This window comes from Miniopterus schreibersii, assembly GCF_964146895.1.
Source record: "Miniopterus schreibersii genome assembly, chromosome: 2".
Classification (NCBI taxonomy): domain Eukaryota; kingdom Metazoa; phylum Chordata; class Mammalia; order Chiroptera; family Miniopteridae; genus Miniopterus; species Miniopterus schreibersii.
In genome coordinates this window covers 15,820,687-15,838,748 of record NC_138102.1, presented here as the reverse complement: position 1 = coordinate 15,838,748, position 18,062 = coordinate 15,820,687, and the positions used below count along the sequence as shown (strand labels likewise).

Sequence of the window (18,062 nt, the reverse complement as noted above, 5' to 3'; positions counted from 1 at the left end):
CCAGAAGTAATAACATGTCAGATGAATTTATAATATACTTAGGTACTGCAATCATTTTAATGGGTGGTCGCTATTAAATGCCAGTATAAAAAATGTAGAAACAATTATAAATGAGGCCAGAGACATGGACTTAAAGGAATAAATGATGGCGTCAAATAATACCATAGAAAATGTCTATATTACTACAGACTTCCAACTGTAGATGAAAACAACCTTACCTCAAAATAAAGACAAAGTCATGTTTTCCGATAATAGAACTGAAGCCACGGTGTTCATTTATTTCCCCCTCAAAACAGAAATTACACTTTTCCCAAGGAAACGTATCCAGACACATTTCTTTCATCCAAAGATTTGCCCCATTTGACAAGGTTTTTTGTGAGAGTTTTACTATCTCCAGTGGCAGGTGGGGCTGTGTTCGTTAGTATAGAACTTACCCAACCGAGGCGCAAATGTCTAGTATGGGTAAGACTCGCCCTGTTCTACCTTCTCCAACTCAGACAAACACATGCAACGTGCTTCGGCAAGCGGTTTTTAACACACTCTGCAAACATAATATGAAGCGCAACCCTATTTACCCAAAAAGTGCCATGTTAAATGAATATCCTCCCTAGACTTTCTTTTTTTTGGTGCGCCCAGCACAGGTGCCCTCTCCTTCACAGAAGTTCACAGGTCTGGACCACTCTGCATTCCAGTTAGGCAAGTGGAGTCTGGCAGATTTTTCTTTATCTGTATGTGCTGGAAGATTCCATCAGCAATTCTGGGAATGGGACCATTTCAATTCCCCTCCCCAAGGGCACCTACCCCAATCTGTCGCTGCTTAGGCCCAGGGTTCAGTGTGAGGCTCAGAGAAAAGTATCCTTACTTAGTGTTTCATTACTGCTCATTCTTGGTGCTATGTCCTGGAGTCCAGAAAGGAGGTATCACTTAACTTTTCTAGAAGAGGTTCTCTCTTTCTCCCCCCCCCACTTCTCTTTCTGTGGCTGCCACCACCGTATACTGAGTTCTACAGAAAGAGCCCTCACTGCAGAGCCAACCTGGGCTGAACCTGGGCAAATGCTCCTTTCTGACCAAGCACCTTCCCCAGGCACACCCACCACCCCCTCAGGGAGGCTACCCGTTGAAGCAGTGCTGCTAAAACGTCACAGAGCATCCGAAACCCCTGGTGAGCAACAGCTCTGGAGAGGACTCAGGGATTTGCAGTCCTAATGGGTTCCTCCAATGACATTTTGTCATGATAACGTTGATGATAAAAGAAAAAAAAAATTGGTTCCCAGCCAGGGCCACTGTCTGTGTGGAGTTGGTACCCTCTCCCCATGTCTGCGTGAGTTTTCTCTGGGGACTCCAGTTTCCTCCCACATCCCAAAGCTGTGCTCAATGGGTGTCTACGCAGAGGGAGTGTGCACACGTGTGTGAGTGTGACTGCGCCCTGTGACGGAAGCATGTCCTATCCAGAGGTAGGTCCTATCTTACACCCTGAGCTGCTGGAATAGGTTGGGGCCACCTGCAACCCTGTAAGGGAATAAGCAGGTAAGAAAAGAATTCTCTTGCTTTTATTAATCTTTCTTAAATGTTTGTAGAGCTCACATTTATTTCAATGTTTACTATTAGAAGTATTTAGGGTCTTTATCTAGACGCTGGATGATGTTTCTGTGACTAGAGATACGCAGCAGAAACCTCACTCTTGTTTGAATCAATTAGCCTGTGGTAAAATTGGTTGTTATACATTCTTTTGCTTAAAGTCACAGTTTCTAAGAGCCTATTGACTAGGTTTTACTGCACAGTGCGGCCAATCCACAAACCACACTTGGAGGCACTCTGTCCAAGGACCTTGGGCACCACAGATTAGAAGATAAATTTGTAAGGGACTCGAAAGCACTGTGCTCAAGCACGGATGTTCATCTTTATTGCTGCCTCTAATGCTACTTTCTTCCATGTCTCCAGTTACCCTGTAGCCTCCCTGTCTCTACTGGGCTCCATGGAGACTACCCGTGAGCCCTCCAATTAGCATGAACAGGACACTTGCTTTAACCCAGGCTCAGTACAAACATTACGCTTATCTCAGCCCACACTCACTCACTCATCACTAAGAGGACACACTGCTCTCATTTTACACCAAGTTTAGAAATGTCAGGCAACATTTCCAAGGTCACAAGTGACACCAGTGGTCTAGGAGCCGAGGCCTGATCCTTAAGCCATGTGCTAAATCCACTCCAGCATCCAAGTCTTCCCCCTAAGTGATCCCCCCGTGTCTCATTCCCTTCCTGGAGGAAAATTAATGTTGATGTGTGGTGTCCCCTCATTCAGACAATGAACTTGTTAGCACAGACCTTTTAGCGACACAGTGTCATCTCTGGACACAATAACCTGGCCTATTCATTACAGGCTGTTGAAGACATAGTGTTGTCCAAGTGGATCTGACTTCAGTACACTGAAAACACGTGCAGTCCTCCCTTCCCAGTCGCCCACGTGTGCAGCCTCTGAAGATAAACAGGAAAGGTTACCATTCGCAATGGGTGCAGCTGCGGCGGGGGGTACCGAGAGGGCAAGAGGACTCCCTCGGGGTGGTGCGACTAGGATTCAGCGGGCTGCAGAGGTCCAACACTGGTCATCATTCTAACAGAGCAAATCAAGTTACCTGAATGCAAATAAAGGTTCCGCCTCTCAGCAGCTGTGTGACCTTTAAAGTTCTGTAAACCTTTTTCAATCTCGGGTTAAAACTGAAAAAAAATGATACAGCTCCCAAGACGGTGTGAAGGGATAAAGAAGGCAAAATATGTAAAAATGTTCAGCACATAATAGAAACTCAGTAAATTCTAATTCTCTCTTTTTCTTACCCATCTTCTGACTTTCCAGAGACTCCTTGACTTTATTCGTTGAGAAAACCTTAGTGGCCACAGAGTCCAAGGGCTCCCAAACCTAAGTGCACGCCAGAATCACCTGGAGAGATTTCCAAAAATGCAAATCCTCAGGACACACCCTGAAAATCAACTATTTTCTCCAGTAGTCTAGGCCAGGGATCTTCACATTCTAACCCGCAAACTATTTTTGCAAACCACTGTCCCAGAACAGAAAACATCAGGCCAAAAACCCATCTATGGTACCCCAGGGTGAGCTGGACTGAAGAGCCTGCTGCTGATGCTGAAGGACTCAGAGCTTTTCTTCCTATTTTTTGAAGAGTTCATTTTCAACCTTTTCCCTATTTCCTTTGACTTACAATGTGCAATTTTCATAAATACGACTCCTAGCTTATTTACACTGTATTAAAATTAGGAAAACCCAGGGTAAAAAAAAAATCTTTGCACGAAAACACTATTATTGCACAGAAAGTAAACAAATGAAAACAGGAAACCCCAAACCATTGTTCCCATGGTGGTTCAAACTCCTTATGCAAATAATAGCTATGAATGCATCAATTCAGCAGCTTAGTAGACAATAAAAAGGCTTTATATGGACAGTCAGGAAAATGCATTCAGTTACTGTCAGAATAATAACTTTGCATTTCTTGACTGCTGCTCATTAAAATGCTCAGTCATAGCTTCAAATAAAGGCAGCTCTGTGTCAACCAAATACACAGTCCAAGGACCTTTTGACTCAAATATTTGTTTAAATAAGATTTGATGGATGTCACTTCACAAGTATTGATGTGAGGCATTAAATTCCCTTAGGACTTGGGTACCAACTATAGAGACAGCGGTTAGTTCTCAAGTTGGTGTGTCAAGAAGAATTTGAACAATAATTTGTCACTAAAGTGGCTTACATGGTTCATAGGAAAAAATTTCTAGCCAAGGGGAAAAAATACTAATAAAAGGGTGACCTTCAGCAACACTTCAGTAACACTATATGTGACTTAATCAAGTTGATGACTTTTTTTTAAGAAATCATATCTTGATACAAACTACCCATTACATCTCTCAAGTAGAATCATCCTTCCCAAGCCCATGCCTAAAAAAAGGTTCAAAGTTCTTATAATGGCTTCCTGTTACTTGTGTTCAAATAAATTCAAATATTACTATAAGCCCAGTCTTAATAATGCACAGATTGGCCTTCAGTACTTCAACCCACCCTCTCTGGGCTCCACCTGCAGCACTTGGCCAGAACTGCTTTAGAAGGACTCCCTCTCGCTGCCAACAATGAGCACGTTTAAATATAAAGTGTTTGGCCCGGCCGGGCGTTGACCTAGGATCCAGGTGATCGGGGTTCGATTCCCCATCAGGGCACATGCCTGGGCTGCGGGCTCATTCCCCAGTTGGGGGCATGCAGGAGGCAGCCGGTCAATGACTCTCTCGTCATTGATGTTTCTATCTCTCTCTCTCTCCCCCTCTCCTTTCCTCTCTCTGAGATCAATAAAGATATATTAAAATATATATATGTATATATATAAGTGTTTGGCAGTAGCAGTAGGTACTGCCGCTTTGGGCTTTCCCTTCCATCCTCCACAAGGATCGTCTGGGACGCAGACAGGCCGACCACCGCTGCCACCCTGGGTCCTTGTCAGGTCCTCCTGTCCCTTCTCTCGCTACTCCTCTCCTGACCTCTGGCTCCTCCTCTGCCTTACTTTAACAGTTACTCTTCCTCATGTTTCATTCTCTACTCACTTTTCCTCGCCCTCTCCCCACTTTCCCTAAGCAACTGCATTTACTCCGTGGAGAGAGAAACATCCTGTCTTTGCCTAAAACTCCCACATTCATAAATACAACTTCTCTTCTGAGCTCCATCCGTTCAAGTGCGTACTTGGTATTTCCCTTTGGACACATCGAAAACCCACTGAACTTCACCCTCCTTCTCACGCAGTATTCTCCATCTCACTCCCTGCCACAAACACAACTGCTCGCACCAGAAACCCGGGAGGCATCCCCCCCACACACCAGCCTCCCCCCTTCATAACCAAGACTAAAAAGATACCTCCAAAATAATCTCAAATCCTTATGCTTCTTCATCTCTCCGCTCCCACTGCAGTGCAGGCCCACACCCCGGGCTCACCTGGAGCCCCACCCGAGTCCCCTGCACGCTCTCTAGGTTCCTTTCTGTCCATTCTCTGCACAACAGCGTGTTGTGATGTTTTTAAAATGGAAATCTTATAACTCCCTCACTTAAAACCCTGCAGTGGTCCCCATGCTTTTAAGACAGAGGCCAGCATCCTAAAAATTCCAGAACGGTCTTATTTTTTTCCTTACCTCTCAGACCTCATTCTTGCCTCCTACACACTGACTCTCCACCCTGCTGTGCTTCATCCCTGTCTCAGGACTGGAAATGTCCTTCCCTCCTACTTTCTCTTAACTCCTCCCTATCAGAAATTTCTCTTTCTCAATGAGAACTTCCTGTATCTTTCAAACTTAAATAGACTTTTCTGTTACATGTTCTCATAGTGCCTTGTACCAGTCCCTTATTGAGCTTAGTACAATTGTAAATATATTCATGTCATGTTTTGTGTAACCATCCTGTCTTTCTGCACTATTAGCTCAGAAAGGGCCATGCCTAATTTCTTCGTTGCTGTGATCCCAGAAATCAGTACAAAGACTAGCAAATAATAGATGCGCAATAAACAGTTATTGAATAAATAATTAACACAGAGAGCTCACTGCTTCTCTTTTTCTATTGGTTACCTACATCTGCTTAGTGTTCTCATGATTATCATAATTTTTTAAAGCATCACCTTCAGAATGGCCCCTATAATTTCTCTCACATGTTGGGAATGCCTAAATCTCAAAGGAAAGAAATAAGATTTGAGGGTTACACAAATAAATTGGAAAAATAAGGGATAAATTAATGATGAATTTTGAATCCATTTTAATTAATTAACAGATATGTCCCTTGCTGACCTGCAGGTAAGACAATGCCTTAAGCTATTCTTTAGCCACTTGGAACTCAAGACCTTACAAAGCCCAATGACCCATGACAAAGGTGAAACCAAAGAAGAGCACAGCAAATGTATCCTTCTTTATATTTTACACACAATTCCGAAGTATCCTCTTTATCTTCTCAGTATTTAATAAAATATTTTAAAGAGCATAATAACAACATGCACAATGTAGGCAGATGCACAAAAGACTATTTACCCAGCTTCAAAAGCATCCCTTCATTGTCTCCATTCACCTGTTTTGAATTGGTTCACTTTCCTCTTGGATCTCACAAAGGAAGCCCAAGTATTCACCCAGCTAATTATAAAATCACCAACAATTACTAGCAGGAAGTAGGTGGGTGATATTGGCACCTTAATTATTTTCATGGACTTTTCAATAGCATTTTAAAGAGAAATATTTCTAAGTACCTAATGACCACTATTTAGTAAGTTACTAGAAATAAAATTACTGAAAAGTTAATAGAAGTGATTAAAAAACAGTGGAAAGATTACTCATCAGTATATTTAATACACCAGGCAGGTTTAACCTAACAATTTTGCTTTTATAGGCAGCTTTATCAGCCATTTTAATTTATCCTACTAAGAAGAAATATACATCATGAAACTCAATTAATTCAGCAGTGATGAAACCTAAGAGTATTTCCCCACAGTCCTTATATCAAAACGATTTGCTCAACATGGAGCTCTAAAAGGCATCCTAACGTTCCAGAAAAAGACACCGTGAATGTGGTCTGACCCTCTACACTTTCAACGACAGCAAACAAAACCAGACACAGTGAGCATTAAACTTTAAATACTTATGGCAAAATTAACCCATAAAATGCTCATTTGGGCTCAAGAAAGAGCATGCAGTTAGCATGCTATTTATCTACAGTAAACATAGATGGCTGTTACCATCTGCTCTGCACATAGCTATGGGGCTCTCCCACTGCAATGAGGCCGCAGAAGGTGAATGTGTCTCCTTTCCCAAGGACAGCTATGCCATTCAAAACAAAATGACCATCGTGAATGGGAACCCTGCCTATTTCAACCAATCTGTCTGAAGTAAGGTTCAGTTATACTTCAGGTGTTAGCAAAGGTCTCTTTCAAAGGAAAGTAAAGACTAGAACCTCTCGCGTTCTGTCCATTCACTGGGCAGAAATAAACTAGTGCAGTTGAGCCACTATGTATTTGGGGTACCATTTGTTATAGCAGTTAGTCTACCCTAATTCTAATTCATCTACTGTGAGAAAGCCAATGTTCTAAAGGGGCAAAGTCCATTAAGTAAGACTCAGTCCTTGTTAAAAATCAGTATTACTATTAAAATAGCATTTATTGCTTTTCCTTGCTAAAAAGTAATACACATTCATTAGAAAAACATTAGAAAAACAAACAAAATGAAGAAAATTCTAAACAATGATAATTCCAATGCCCAACTGTTAACATTTTATTATACAGCTTTCCAGCCTTTTATTTCTCTTTAAGTTGGCAGATCAACAGATGAGGTAAGCAAATGACTGATAGGTAGATAAAAGTAATCATATACATACTGCATAATCCTCTTTTCACTTGACAATATACTATAAACGTATCTCTAAGTCACTATAGTTTCTTCTACCCCAAGATTTTTAAAGACTACAAAATCTATTATCTATCCATAGTTTTAATTAACCATTCTTCTGGAAAGAAGGAAGGATATGCTGTGCAAATGCATAGAGCCCTAAAGCCACTTGGTACAAGCGGATCAGTGGCATCTGCATGGCACAGGGTTCCAAGCTGGAGAAGGAACTGGATAAGAGCACTCGGACAAAAGGTGAAAGGCCTTATATGCCATTCTAAGGAGCCTGGATTTTATCCTGATGGCAACTAAAGAGCTTTATGAAAGGGTGTGGCCTTTTCTGGTTCAGAAAGACCACCTGAGCAACAGTGTAGGGAATGGATTTAAAAAAAGAAGACTCCATGAGCAAAGATGAGAGGCTGTGACCACTACAGTAAGAAGAGGTACCACAGAAGCAATGGAGTTGGGGCAGAAGGGAGGCATCTGAGACATGTGAAGGAGGCAGAACCAATGGGATCTGGCCACCAAACTGATACGGGGCAAAAGGAGAGGTTTCCAGTTTGGAGTAACTAAGAATACATTGATTATATGATGACGGGTTAACTGAATATGTATCAGCACCTACTACTCTATGTGGCACAGAATAAGCTGTCAATCAAAGAAACCACTAGTAGTAATAGTATTGATTGTAATAGCAGTGGTGGTAGTAATTTCATTATTTTACAGATAAACTGACAGGGGCGATGATGAGGCACTGTTTAAAATGTTTAATGGAAAGTGTCTGGTGGACACTTAAGTGGATTATCTGGTAAGTAGTTGGATATATGGGTCTGGAGCCAAAAAATAGGGTTGGGCTAGATATGGATTTAGGAACCACAGTTTATAAGCAGCATTGGATCTCCTGGATGAGATGCACTTACCAGGGGCTTAGGGAGGCCAAACTTGAAGGAAAAAATAAAACTGGAAGTAGCCCAGCTGCATCGTGCCCTGCCCTGCCCTGCCCTGCCGGGCCCCGGTGGCGCTGCCTGGGCCTCTTCGTGCAGTAATTTTGAAAGTCAGATCAAATTATTCCTCATTTGAGAATTTGTTTCTCCATTGCCCATTCATTCTCCTCACGAAAGGACAAAAATATATCACCTTCTTGCCCAAACCACGCGAATCATGAGCTGAAAAAGGTCTCCGATGCCAACCCTGCATTAAGGGAGGAGTCCTCTCCCTGCCATCAGCAGGCCTGATGCCGTCCAGCTGCAAACCCAGCTCTCAGTGCCCTCTGTGCCGGCCTCACCTATTCCACAGCAGTGCCGATCAGCAGAACCAAAACAGGGCCAGGTGTACATCTTTTAAATCAGTGAAAATTCATAGTAAAACATTTTGAATCTTCTTTATCATCTCATGATAAAGAAGGGGATGAATCTATTACTCATACTTTATCATTTCAAAGATGGGCCTGCAGAAACAATGGTATTTGTTTCTTGATGATGCTCATGAATACAAATAAATTGGTATTTAGACAGCAGAACAAAATGACACAAAAAAGCAATGGAAGTAAAAAGATCTGGGGAAGAGAAACTTTCTCCGCCCTCTCATTAAGCTCTCTTACTACCCCCCCGCCCTTTTCAGATTGTCTAAAAGTTTCACAATTGATTTTCCAGGATTATTCTCCTTAGAACAACACTAAAAGGAGGGGAAAGGAAAAGACAAGCTCCAGGCGCAGGAGCAGAAGTGGTAACTCAGGTCGTTTCTGAGGTAAGGATCAGATGCATTTGAACGGACCATGAAGAGCATTTTAGTTCTACCTTCTCAGTTTGCCTATGAGGGAACTGAGCCCTAGAGAAGTAAGGTTATGTACCCAAAACCACACAGGTACTAAACTATAAAGCTGGGGGTGGAAAGGAGCTCTGACCCTGAAAATGGGGCACTTTGATTTGTGAATAAGTTGAGGACGCTCCAAGTGTCTGCCCGCAAGGACACCATGGCCTATTGGGTGAGAAAAGACATGTCCACATTCAGGAAATTTTTTAAATACTTCAATTTCAAAAATAAAAAATACACAAGCCCTGGCCAGTATGGCTCAGTTGGTTGAGCACTGGGAGGTGGCGGGTGTTCAATTCCGGTCAGGGCATATGCCTAGGTTGCAGGCTTGAGCCCCAGTAGGGGTCATGCAGGAGGCAGCCAGTTGATGTTTCTCTCTCACCTCTAAAATCAATAAAAACATATTAAAAAACACACAAGATGACATAAGGAGAATTTGTAAGAGCACCATGTAAAAGGTGTTCTGTGTTCAAGGACTAGCGTGAGCATTTCTGGCAGGATCATAGCCAGGACTGCCATGGAAGCAATGGAATCTGAGCTGTCCCCTGAAGAAAATGTAGAATTCCCAGGGGCAGAAATGAGGGAGGAAAGAGATTCAGGCAGAGGCAATGGCACATGTACAAACAAGAGACTAGGGAGTGCATGACTGTTCCTGGAGCAACTGCAGCAGACTGGATGAAAACTTTCTTACAGTGAAAATGAGAAAGATTAGACTTAATTTGGACCAAGAAGGCCACTGAATGTCAGGATCTAGAGTTAACTGTAACATATCCATTGACAGTTTCTAAGCCAGGGAAAAACTCTAATAAAATTTAGTATTTCAGGATGACTCATCCCCCAGTGCAGTGTTTAAAGAAAGGTGATTTGGAGTAAAGGACAGAACAGAGGCAGGGAAATTTTTTTAAATGAAACATTAATAAATAAGGAAAATCAATTAAAAGATTCAGATACTAATACAAGTGCCTTTCTGGACCACATCCATAGCGATCCAAGTAGAAATACACATTCTTAAGTATATGTAAACTTACTCTTTAAACTTTTACTGTTTTTTATTAAGCTATTATCTGTTGTGATTTTGTCATTTGGTGGATTCAGATTCAGGAGCCTAAATGCTGGGCAAATTGAAAGCTGAACAGATAAACACCTCTGTATTATTCCAAGAACTTTTGTCTCCTGTTAACGACAGTATAATTAGAGGCAATAAATTTGAGTAGAAAACAACAACAGGAAAACTGCTCACCACCACTTCACACACCCATTAGGATGGCTATTATCAAAACAAGAGAAAATAACACGTATTGGTGAGGAGTGGAGAAACTGGAACCTTTCTGATTTGCTGGTGGGAATGTAAAACAGTTCAGTTGCTGTGAAAAACAGTATGGTGGCTCCTCAAAAAAGTAAACATAGAATTACGATCTGATCCAGCAATTCCACTTCTGGGCGCAGGCCCAAAGTAACTGAAAGCAGGGTCTTTTTGTCATTGTTAATCTGCCCCTGAGGATATTTTTTCCATTGATTTTTTTAGAGAGAGTGGAAGGGAGGGAGGGAGGGGAGGGGGAGGAAAGAGAGAAAGAGAGAGAGAAACATCAATGTGAGAAAGACACATAGGTTGGTCTCACATAGATTGGTTGCTTCCCGAATGCACCCTGACCAGGGCCAGGGATCTAACCTGCAACCCAGGTACGTGCCCTTGACTGGGAATCAAACCCGCAACCCTTCGGTGCCAGGGCTGACATTCTAACCACTTAGCTGCAGCAGCCAGGGAAAAAGCAGGGTCTTAAATAGATATTTGTACACCCATCTTCACAGCAGTATTACAACGGCCAAAAGCTGAAAGCAACCCGAGTGTCCACTGACAGGTGAATGGATAAACAAAACGTGGCATGTACTTACAACGGAATATTAACCAGTCCTGCAAAGAAAACTCCGACGCATGCTAAAACATTGTGCAAAATGAAGCAAGCCAGTCACAAAAAGGCAATAACTATATTTTGCCACTAATATGAGGTCCTTAGAATAGTCACATCCACGGAGACTGAAGTAGACTGGTGGTTACCATGGCCTGGGAGGAGGGAGGGAGTTCTTCAATGGGTATGGAGTTTCAGTTTGAAAGATAAAGTCCTGGAGAGGGTTGATGATGATGGTTCCCCAACAATGTGAATACTTAATACCACTGAACTGCACACTTAAAAATGGGTAAATGGTCAATTTTATGTTTCCATAATTTGGGGGGGCGGGGGGACTCTGCTCAACCAGAGTAAGACTATCTTCCAAAATGCTTGAGTTTTTAATAAAAAAAACCCACTCCAACGAAAGATAAGTTGCTAGTGCTTCCGAGGACAAGATGTGAGTAGTCTCGGTGGATGGGAAAGGAGACGACGCGGGAAGGAGCGTCTCAGAGGTGCCCCGGCCTGCGAAGAAGTAGGGAGCCCGGGCAGCTCCAAAGCGCTGACCTTTCTGTACTGAACGTGCTCGCTCTGAGCCTGGGAGTCACCTGAACACCTCCAGCCTGGCAGTCACCAAAGAGCCCTAGCCTCCAGTCACCTCCAAAGGGCCAAGTCTAGAGCCAAATTCTGTTTGAAGCACACACAGCCATCCCTCCTTCCGCAGTAGGAAGCTACCATGTTCCGTGCAGAGGTGCAGCCAGGACGCCCCCTGCACATGGAGAGAAAATGCTGCCACTGACAACACATCTTCACCCATGGTGTCTCCAGGGGCGACTGAGAAAGCGAAGGGACAGCAACTCATTATTCATTCGAGCCCGAACCGCGTGTACCATCCCACCTGCAGCCCCACCGGGAGCCGACGAGATGCTAAAAACAAAGGAGACAAGAGTGCCAAGTAACTCATCCCAAATCTTGTTTTATTACTTCTTAGGGATACGCGTGGTACTTTTCTATCTTCAGTTAAGAGAACTGAACTTATCAACTTCTCAGTCTGAGATGGTTAACACCTGTGGAGATCAAGGAAGAACCTAGAAATTTCAGAGTACTGAGATCCAGAGCACCCAAAATTAGTTGGAATGATGTGAGATTTTCTCCCCCCAGCTGGGGCTATAGACTACACAGAATAAATAATGTCCGTAAATAATTGAGGAAACACAAATTTTAGGAAATTAAATAGCCTTTCTCTGAAGCCCCAAGGTCGATTCAGAGGTGAGGCTCTTGGTGGTAAGAGGAAGAAATGGGGTCCTGGTAAAATATGGCTCCAAATGCTACTTCCTACACATTCTCAGCTCCCCAAATCACAGATCTGAAGAGGGAGAATCAGGAAAGAGTTTTTTCCTTTTCTTTCAAAATTTAGCCCAAAACAGTGATTGCCACTTATCTAATGAGCTGGGGTGCTGTAGTCATTCATTCGTTCAATTAGCTATTGAACAGGCATTTAATCTACACATAGCGATCAAGCTACATGTGTGTAACAAAGAGGCAAAAAAGATAGCAACTCGGTGAGCGGTAGTTGTATCAATGTGGTTTTAGTTAGCCCCTCAATGTTTTCCCTCCCTTTGCCTTAACGAATCAGGAATTCCCTATTAGAGATAACACTTGGAATGAGAGTATCACTGCTGTGCACTTTCCAAATTCAGCAAAGCGGACAATGGGGCGCCTCCCTTAGGTCTTGCCCCCATGCCCTGGGCTCCTGGGTACCCCCCTGCCAGGACTCTGTGCCCTCATCAGGCACGCTCCCTTGTGCTGGGCTCAGTTCTGCTCACAGATTCTGGCAAAAAGAAAAGAAGCAGTTCCATCCTCTAAGATCTCTGGGCCCAGCGTCACCTCTGAAATCTGGCTGCCAGCTCTGGCCCCGGGCGCCAGGCCATGCTGTTTTCTGACAGGTCCCAGCACCACACTGGGGCAGATGTTGAAGCCCGAGCCTCGGGCTTCGGGGGGAAACGCCTCCAAAGTAGAGATGCAGTGCGGGTTACCATCACTGTCCTTACTGGACGGACAAAGAGCCTGTGAGCAACGGACAGGCCACCCACATTCACAGCCTGGGATCTAAGGCCTCCGCTGCCTGCCACACGTGGCCCCGGGCAGCTGAATCCCAAGGTGTGAAGGGAAGGGCTGGTCAGCACCAGGCTGAATGACAGCCCTACACTTTGGTCCCTCGCAGACTGAGATCCACCCAGGAGTCCACTCCCCTTTACCTAAGTCCCCCCCTTTACCTAAGCCCCCCTTGTGGCTGCCTCACAGGGCAACAGAGGGCAAAGGCCTGTGGGGCCTGACTCACGCACTGATGGGACTGTCTCCCACGTACCAAGCAGGCTGTGGGAAAGCTAAACCTCTTCTCTTTGTTCTTTTAGGTATCATGGAAAACAAGACAGAGATTCTACCAGGTCCTAATGGGCTGAACCAAGGTTAGGACATAGTTTCCAAGGAAACTATTTGCCACAGGAAAAAAAATACCCTGGTTCTCTCGAAGAACAAGAAATAATAGTAATAACGTCAATTACCAGCTCTCTCTGGGATTCCTGGATGGCAAGTCTGTATTGGGGGGAATTGTTTCATGTCAATCGAATCGACGCCCAGCTTCACCAAAATGTCTTTTATTTTAGACGCTTCAATCTGTGTGGGCCATTCGGGGATGGAGAGCCGGGAGGCCAGTTTCAGAAACAGATCTGCCTCACTCACATGCACTAAACAAAATGGAAACACAAGTTCCTGACTAGCGCTCACCTCAAATCGGTGAGACTTAAGTCCGTGTCCTGTAAATTCTCAAATAACTCAACTTTAGATTTAAAAGTATGACAGGATATTCCTATCACTAATCAGCTGTTCAAGTATTATAAAGTGACATCAGTCATTAGCTACTGGGGAAGAAGCTAGGTCATACATTCACTCATGTTACTTTATTTTTAAGTTATTTGATGATGACATAAGAGCACAAAGTCACATGTACATGCACACATTCAGAGCATTCATATATGGATAGAAAACTGTCCACAACAGCCATTTCTGTTACTTAAAATTAAGAACATTAAAAATTTCTTTTTACTTTCTTATGAAAATTTTGACTAAGGCAAGTTACGCTATTATTTTTAGTAACAAATTGCATGAGTCAGTAAGAGCCCTAAATTTTTACCTTCTGTTTCTATCATATACTTCCAATGAATACAACATTCAATGAACCCTTTCACTACTACTCATTATATATTTTTTGATTTCATTATTTTCACTTATTTCTATAAGGCTAATCAAAATACCCACTCAGTCAGAGCTATCTATAGAAATAATTTTTTTCATTTCATTTGAGCATATCAAAAGCAAACAAACAGCCCAGCCAGTGTGGCTCAGTGGTCGAGTGTCCACGCATGAACCAAAAGGTCACAGTTCGATTCCCAGTCGGGGCATTTGCCCGGGTTTCGGGCTCCATCCCTGGTAGGGAGCATGCAGGAGACAGCCAATCAATGACTCTCATCATTGATGTTTCTGTCTCTCTCTCTCTCTCCCCCTCTCCTCTCCTCTCTCTGAAATCAATAAAAACATATTAAAAATCAAACAACCAAGCAAACAAAAAACCCAAATACTGCAAAGTTCTAAGGGCAGATGAGAGTTTGAGGATCTCTGGATATCTGGCCAGCTAATATATTGTCACTGAAATTAAAAAATAGGTTTTAAAAGATGTTACATTTATAATTAAGAAAAAGTAACAGAGAAAAATGGGCATTGAAGCAAAGAAGATTTCCTGAACAATGAATAGATTACATTTGACAAGGGCATTAACCCGCCCAATCACGTCTTTTGCTCTCATTTGCTATAAATATACAGGCCAGCAGGAACACAGCTCATTATTTTGACCCTCAGTGCTGTTTAAGCTTCCCAGTCTTACCTAATACATTAAGACATATGGCAAAACATTCCCTAGAGTCAGAGGATTTATAGATCTCCCACAATGAATAAGAACCATCCCCTAGTGCTTATAAAATATTCTAATTTGGATATTTAAATCCTTTTAAAATGCTTTTATTTTAAGGGATCGTTCTCCCAAATGACCTATCTTTATTTCATCTTTTTAACACAAATATTAAAAAATACAGTCTCTCTACTCAACAGAAAGGAGTGTTTTAAATAGAGCATAAAGTTTTGAAAGTAAGATATATACAGTTTAAAAAGAGCAGTCACAAACACTTGGGAAATTAAATTTACATGTGTATTTATGAAATATAACCAGTTAAGCTATATCTGTTCCTATTGCTACTTCTTTAATATAGCTCTTATTAAAAATAATTTTCTTCACTGCTGGCTGGAAAATCCCTACAGCATTTTTCTCATTTTCATAACACCATAAGGTCAGCACACTTTATTAAATAGATATGGAGGATATTAGAAAAAGCAGTGCTATTTATCACAAATATTTGATAAACATATTTACAGAATCAATACATTCAATAGTATATGATATACTGAATATTTAGATTGGCTTGTAAGAACACAATTGATATACAAATCTTGCATAGCCCAATTATAGACGTTATTCAACATCAGTATTTCTACTTCTTTTTGGAAACTAGCTTCTCCCTAGTATAGCAGCAATGCTTTGAAAACTAAAAACATAGCACTTCAAACAATGATTTGTTTGAGTAATAGAAATTTCATCGAACCTAGAAATATTTCTTAGCTCATTCAGCAAATAAGAAAAAACAACAAAGGCTGGCAAGAATTTAAACAACTGTAAAGGAAGCGTAATCTACGCAAACTTCAACTATAAAGCAAACAAGCTATGAAACTCTGCGTTGTCTCTAAAAAACGCTGAACAATTTCTGTTTCAAGAGGTTTGTTTCTTTAGAGAAGAGTTTTTTTTTTTTTACAGACACTACTCAGGAGTTTCAGTTAGATGGGGGGAAAAAGAAGAAAAAAAAACTCAGGGAAGACTCCTATTAACTGGATACTAAGGCTAATCTGTTGCATGTGTGGTTTCTACTCTAGTGAGCAACTTGTGGAAAACACTGCAGCTGTGCGCGTGAGCGCTGAGAACTGTTCCCCTGGGCATGAGATCACAAAATGACTTTGCCATGTTCCCTCTCCAGCCCAGCTAGCGTCAGGGCTCCGGCAGCAACACAACCATCACGGCCCCAGGGCAGTTCCGTGTTAGATAAGAACCCTGGGCTCCACCGCCGTCCTTGAAATCTTCTGACCAAAAGCGCACAGAAGCAGCCGAACCAGGACAAATCAGCCCCTATTCTCTCGGTTTAATTTTTTCCCAATTGTTTGTGTTCCTTTGCCTGGTAGGTTCTGAATGACATCGTTAACTGTGACCACACAACTGGATGAATTCACAGGTTTTCACACACTTTTACACCCAACATTTCAAGTATGGATTTACTGAGTTTACATTATATAAAAGAGCTTATGTTGTTTGCTTTTATCCTACAATGTTACAATAAGTAGTACTACGTCCATAAAAATTCAAGAGAAACTTTTAGCATGATTTTAGTTAATCCTTAGCTACATCTATTAGTTAATGAATGTTTCAAGCACTATCCTACTTTAAAGTACATAATGCTAAAATCACCAAACATACACAATAATTACACAAACCTAGAGCAGTAACTTCATGATTTCCTAATGTATTCAATGACAGGCAGGGAGATTTCCAGTTCATAAAAAACAAAACAAACAGAAAAACCTGCTATGCATAGCATGCCACAACTTAGAACTATGTGTTTCGTTTGACCGACAAATAAAAGGGCAAAACTAACTACCTTCAGTGAAGCTTTTTCTCCTTAGAAGCACAAAAACAGGGTAGTATTCCTCCTGGCAACATGATTTTTCCATTGCCAAATGCTTATAAGAACTTTACCTACAAAGCCCGGCATTTATTTCCAGTTAAAAGGCAAAAAAACCAACACTGTTGCTAATCTAGTAAGACCCCCAATCCTAGGCACCATTGCCAACTACAATCCCCTTTATATTAACTTCATACCATGTACAGCAAATGATTCGCAACTCATATGGTTTGGGGTAAAGGCAAAATCCTTCCTGAACTGCATATAATAAAACATCAAAATTGGACGATTGGCACAGCTTAAAAAAAAGATTTTGTTTCAGATTCTATAACAGAATAACATGCTGCGTGCGGTACAGTGGTGTGGAGCTCTTGTGTTGCCTAATAAGCCAAGTCCCAGCAGAGCGTCTCCCATGTCTCACAGTGATATGGATCAGCCAGACCCAGGGAATCCCAACGTCACTCAGCTTGCTTCAGCACCACTGTCTGAGGACAGCTTCGTCCACAGAGTGGTGCAATCCTAACAGGTCTCTGGCACCCAGCGAGCACTGTTCTAGGATATGGAAATGCTGGATGAACAATGCTCTTTGCTGTCATTAAAACCAAGTCATTAGCTATTGATTAACTGCAGGATATAAGCACCACAAATGCCAGCCAAAAATGTAAATACTTGGCCACCCTGGGTATAAATGTAAAGGAAGTGACACACTTAGCATCTCAGGCAGACGGACCATGGCTCGAAGCTGAGTTTTGCAAAATTCAATTAACCCAACCACCCCTTAGACAGACACAAAAAGACCCAGGAAAACGCTAATACGCATGTTACAATTTGTGATTTGTAATCATGTTAAATTTTGATTTGAGAAGAAACCCTGCTATGTTTCAGTGATTATGTGATAATCGGGAAATTATACAGGTATTTAGAACCTAGAAATTATTTTATAAATGCAATGCTACCTCAGGAATGTAATTAGATCATCAGCTAATTTCTCACACCTGATCAGATTCTTTCCAGGAGCCCTGGAAAGAATACTTGCTGGTGGCAAATCCAAAAAGGTCTGGGAAGTCGACTGCTAAACTTATCTTCCGAAATCCTTCAGGGCCTACGCGAAGCTTCACAATTACAGTCAT

At 42.1% G+C, this 18,062-nt stretch overlaps 1 protein-coding gene across 1 annotated transcript in view; it reads right to left on the bottom strand.

The window, feature by feature from the left end:
* NRG1 (neuregulin 1) overlaps positions 1-18,062 on the bottom strand; it is an 882,008-nt gene that overhangs the window by 862,999 nt on the left and 947 nt on the right. The gene's annotated exons all lie outside the window — the stretch shown is intronic.